This window comes from Lygodium microphyllum, chromosome 12 (assembly GCF_053477565.2).
Source record: "Lygodium microphyllum isolate KBCC chromosome 12, Lygodium_microphyllum_v1.1.10, whole genome shotgun sequence".
NCBI classification, from domain to species: Eukaryota; Viridiplantae; Streptophyta; class Polypodiopsida; order Schizaeales; family Lygodiaceae; genus Lygodium; species Lygodium microphyllum.
The window spans coordinates 94,247,288-94,252,700 of NC_141146.1; positions in this window are offsets into that span (position 1 = coordinate 94,247,288).

The window sequence follows — 5,413 nt, forward strand, 5'->3', positions numbered from 1 at the left end:
CTACAATTAAAAAAAGCGTCTGATCATGCATTATTTAAATATTTCCTCAATGATTTCTCTTTACATGGCCTTGTTTTTGTTGGATGCTTTTTATCTCAAAATCATGTGAGGTGTGAGATTCTTAGATATTGTCACATGGGTTGTTTTTCTCCCCTCATACTAGTCTCATCTTGTAGTCAACAAACACATGCACACGTGTGCATGTGGTGTTTCCCCTCAAACTGATCTGAACCTTGTAGTCAACACATACATGCACACATGTGCGCATAGTTCATCTCAAGTGTTTTTCTTCTCTCGCAACTTGTTTGCCTTTGGCTCTTTAGTCTACTACCAACTATGCTTTTCAGTGCTCTCTCTCTCTCTCTCTCTCTCTCTCTCTCTCTCCTAAACCTTAGTTCTTGTGCCCTACATAAGAGCTCCCTTTTAGGTCATCACTAGCACCTCCCTTCCAAGGGCAAGGGTAGCACCTAGGTGAGAGGGTTAGATTTCAATTCTTGCCTTAGTTGCAAGATGAAACCAAAAACTTTTATGATGGTCTTTGGAATATTTTCTAAGTTGACTTGAGAGCTAAGCCCATGTAAGGAATAAGTGCACTAATGCGGTAGCACACGGAAAGCAAAGAATATAGTCAAAGTGCACGCATGTTTGGTTAAGTTAGAATTAGAGGTGGCTACATAGCTAGATTGAAGATGGAGTTAAGTTAAGGAGGAGTGCAAGAGGAGCTCTAGAAAAAAATAAACACATTTCAGGATACAAACAAACAAGGCATGAGAGATTGCATTTGTATGGCATGGTATTCTAGTAGTGTAAAAGGAGCCCTTTGTTTTACATGGCATGTTCATAGGGCTTTGAGATGACACAATCGTAAGGTATACTAGAAGACTGTTAGATATGATCAATGCCCCACCCTCATTAGGTGCTACCAATGATCCATGGTGCTCAAAGTTGTAAGGCCCCCATTATGAGGAGAAGCCAAATGTGAGCCCGGACATTGGTTGAGTCCTGACTTGTATATCAGATGAGGTCTATGTGATCGGATGGCAAAAAGGTGACTGTTGGTCTAATCTTTGGGTTAGACGGAGTGGTTAAGCTGGTAGCAACTCGAGGCACATTGCATTGAGTTGCGTGGTAAGGGAGTTAAAAGGGGCCCCTATTGTGGGGTTCGGGGGCTACGGAAGCAGTCCTTGGTTGGGGGGTCCGGGGGCAGCACCCCTGGCCCGATGGTAAAGGGAATATTCCTTGGAATATTTCCTGATCGACTAGTGGAGGCTCATATGGTAGGTCGACCTAACGACCTTCGTGGGCTATAAAAGCTAAACCCCTTCGCAGCCATCAGACACTCATCTTTCACCCAGTTAGTGGTTGTTCCAGCTAGCCTTAAGCTCTTCACTTATCTTCTGTCTAGATCGCCATCTAAGCTTCACACAGTGGAAGCGCACGGGTGGACAGAGCCATCTTTGTATCAGTTGTTTGGAGTTAAAGAATTTACTGATTCTCCTCTTATCTGTTGTGTACTCTCTATCTCTTTCTTCGATTCTGTTCGTTGTGCCGTGTAATATTTTACAAGGACTAGATATGACTTCTAGCTAGTAGCAATTGTTCAACCCTTGATTGGCACACAAGTATATTGCCATCTTGTTTGTTCCACCAATTAGGGGTCCTCTTTTAGATTGACTACCTTATCTACATAAAAGCTACCTTTTTCATAGCTTGTTTGTAACATCAATGTTTCACCTTGCCAATATTAAATCCACCTTGCCTAAAGGATATGTTTTCACACATATAGCACTAAGTGCACTTCCCTTAGTATGATTCTAAACCACATGGATACTTATATCAACCATTGTGCCACTTTGGGGTATTTAAAATAGTAATTTGTCACTAGACTAGTAGAAATAGTTTGGTCTTTGTTCAAGAACTTTGTGACTCTTCTACATGAGCATCTTTTAGCACTAACCTTCTAATAGCCATGATGACAAACAAGGTAGCCTTGCCTTGTCTTAAGTGATAAAGAATAGCAACTTCAAAGGACTTATGACACCTTCAAGCAAGGCTTATCTTTTTGTGTTATGCAAAAGGGCATTGTGTAGACTTGTAAAGGAAATTTATACACTATGCTAATAGAAAACTATCAAAGTATTTGTGCGGACCTTGAATCTAAGAATAATAGTCTTTTTATGTTGGGTTTAATACATTCTTGTTGTATACATCTATGCTTGGTAGTCACACACACACATACGCATACGCATACGCACATGCACATGCACATGCACATGCACATGCATGTGACATGCACATGCGACACGCGACACGCGACATATGCTTTTGGTGTACATTGCTTCATCCACCAATAGTATTTGAGAGGCAAATGGGATTTGGCATAGTAACTCTTTTCCTAATTTCCCTTCTATTCTTTACTTCTACACCTTTCTTCGAGTATTCTTGTCTAATATCGACCTATATGAACCCCCTTCTCTTAGAATCTTACAAATTGTAACAATATAGCATACTTGATTTAAAGGCAATACTAAGAAGAAACGCAATGCCTATATGCTTGCTCTAATTTAAAAACCTTAATATTACTATACTCTAATGCATTATGCAGGACAAGTATCAATACATACAATGCAAAATTTTCTCTCTTTCCTTACTATGAAAAGAATATCTATTCATAAATGCATATATATGTGTGTAGAATTTTGTTCTAGATAAGAAAGCTCGTTCTAGATAAATTTTAATTCATAAGCATATAACATCTTATTTAGGGCCAACATGGCACACGAAAACAAATTTTTAAGTAGCCTATAAAAACTTTGTTGCACAAACATCATGCAAAAAAAAAAAGAAAATGAGAAGTTCAGATTTTTATGACCACAATGCACACATTCAACTAATAGTTAGATTATTAATGAAGCCTCTCAAAAAGAACCCTAACTCAATTATTGTATGACACTTTTAAAACAACTTGGTCTAACTTGAAAACAACTTTTTAGAAAGAAAGCTTGTTAGGCTATAAAAACTTTGTTGCACAAACATTAAATAGAAAATCTTAGTTCATACAACAAAAATAGCATATGAAAATGAGAAGTTAAGCTTTTTAGGACCACAATGCATACATACATTCAATTAATAGTTACATTATTGAAGAAACCTCTAAAAAAGAACCCTAACTCGATTACTATATAACACTTTTTAAACAACTTGGTCTAACCTTTTGAATTTTACAATTTAATAACCCTCCTCCCCAATTAAGTGACCTTAACAATTTGTCCTTCTCCCCACTTCCAACTTCACCTTGGATGTTCATCCACCCTCTTGCAAGAGCTCTTTTAGAAGATAAGATATGCTTTTGTAATTTCCCTTCCTCAATAAAAAAACATCTCTCTTTATCTCTATTTAAAGGCCACATAATGAAATAATCACCTACATTCCCTTGTCGTAGTGGTCTCTCCCTCCTCATGATGTCTCTCTCTTAGATTGACATTGCCACTTCTACTTGGTGGCAACACCACACTCTATATCGCTCCATGGTAGTGGCTTGTGATTTGCTATGACTGTAGCCAAATTAATCAAAGACTATGGAGTATTTTATTACCATATTCACCCTTTGCGTATCCTTTGAGTCTTCTATTTTACCTTAGTATCAATGTTGATCACATATCGAACTATCTTAATCCTATAGGTAGTGACGATTTGGTCCTTCAAAGAAAAACTTGTTTTTGTGGATTGATTACATATGTTTAATCCTTATCTATTATCTATAATGGCATAGTATCCCTACCTTAGGTAAGAAAATATGTAGTGCTCTTGTTTTTCCTCTACTCATATTATTGAATCAACTATTAATTCTTGCATAGAGCATAATATTCATAGCTCTTCTTATTAATGGCCTCACAATCTTCTCTATCTTTGTCGAGTTATAATTTTTGTGGTAGTCTTATGAAGAATAGCCATCATGCTAAGAGGTAATTGGTTTGCTTCCATACCTATGCTATATAGGTGCATAGGCACCCTAGCTATGGCCCTTGCCTAACATGATAATGGGCATCTATGTCTTTGCATAATAACTTTATCATTCAACCAACATTCCCTACCTTCTTCTTTCCATTTGCAATGATGTATGACATACTACAAGTCACTCATAGCCCACAAAAGCAACCATAGGATTTGTCATATCTTGTGATGTTGGAAAATAATCTCATTACATGACATACCATGGTTTAACCATGGCATCCTTACCTTTGGGCTAATAAACAATAGACTATTTTGTCTACACTATAATGTGAGCTTGAAGGATTATGGACATACTAGTCACAATTTACCATAGGGCCATAATTTACCATAATAGACATGGATTACCATACGATTACATAATTTGTAAACCCCTTTTGCAATACTTCCATCAATTGCAAGTATGCTACAATGTAGATGTATGCTTAACATGGATGCATAATCTAACATGCCTTATACACTACTACCTAACACGCTATGAATTATGATACATGGATACTACAAACTAACAAGCCCACTATCCCAACACTATGGACCACTAATACATCCACTTACTCTTATAGGTAGCCTATATGTATAGCCTTTGATGTACTTGAATAATCCTTGGGTACTTTATAGAAGGATTGGGAACTCATCTCACGGCCCCCCCCCCCCCATCTCCTCGTGTTTTCTCAAACATGTATATACATATATACATTTCCTTGATCCCCTCCTTTCTTGCTAGGATGCCTTCCAAACATTGAAGCCTCCTTCCATTCTTAGTTTGCAAATGGCATACCACTTGCAACAAAGTATATGTAATATACCTAGCATGGACTTGACAAAGGTAATTTAGTGTATGGGTTGAAGAGGAGGAAACTAGGAGTGAATATTTGCACCTATGACATGTGCATGTTTATTGGTTCTTACTTATATGTGGGCCTATTTGGATTATTGATAGTAGTTTGCTCCTCTACCCTTATCTTGACATACCTTTTTGGATCACATACTATGCATGTTGTCCATTGTTAATAAAAATATTTTTGTACACAATCTTTCCTTTCATATGCTTACATTTATGTTTAAGTTGTCTTCATAAATTGTCTCTATTGTACACTTTTGCTGGCCGCCAAAGTTAAATGGTAATACGATAGTCATCTTCATTAATCAACTGTATGTCACAAGAATCTTACGAAGTACTTTTCATTGTCTTTTGGTATATATATATATATATATATATAAGCATGGTTCTCACAACTATTGAAAATCTCATGGTATCAATAAATGGAATGAACCTACTTGGTAAATAAGAAGGGTGAAGAGGTCAAGCTAATCAAAAGTGTGTTAATCCGACAAAGTTTGAATAGATTGGGAGCAAAAACCCCTACAAAACCCTCTCTATGAGAAATTGCACCACTATATA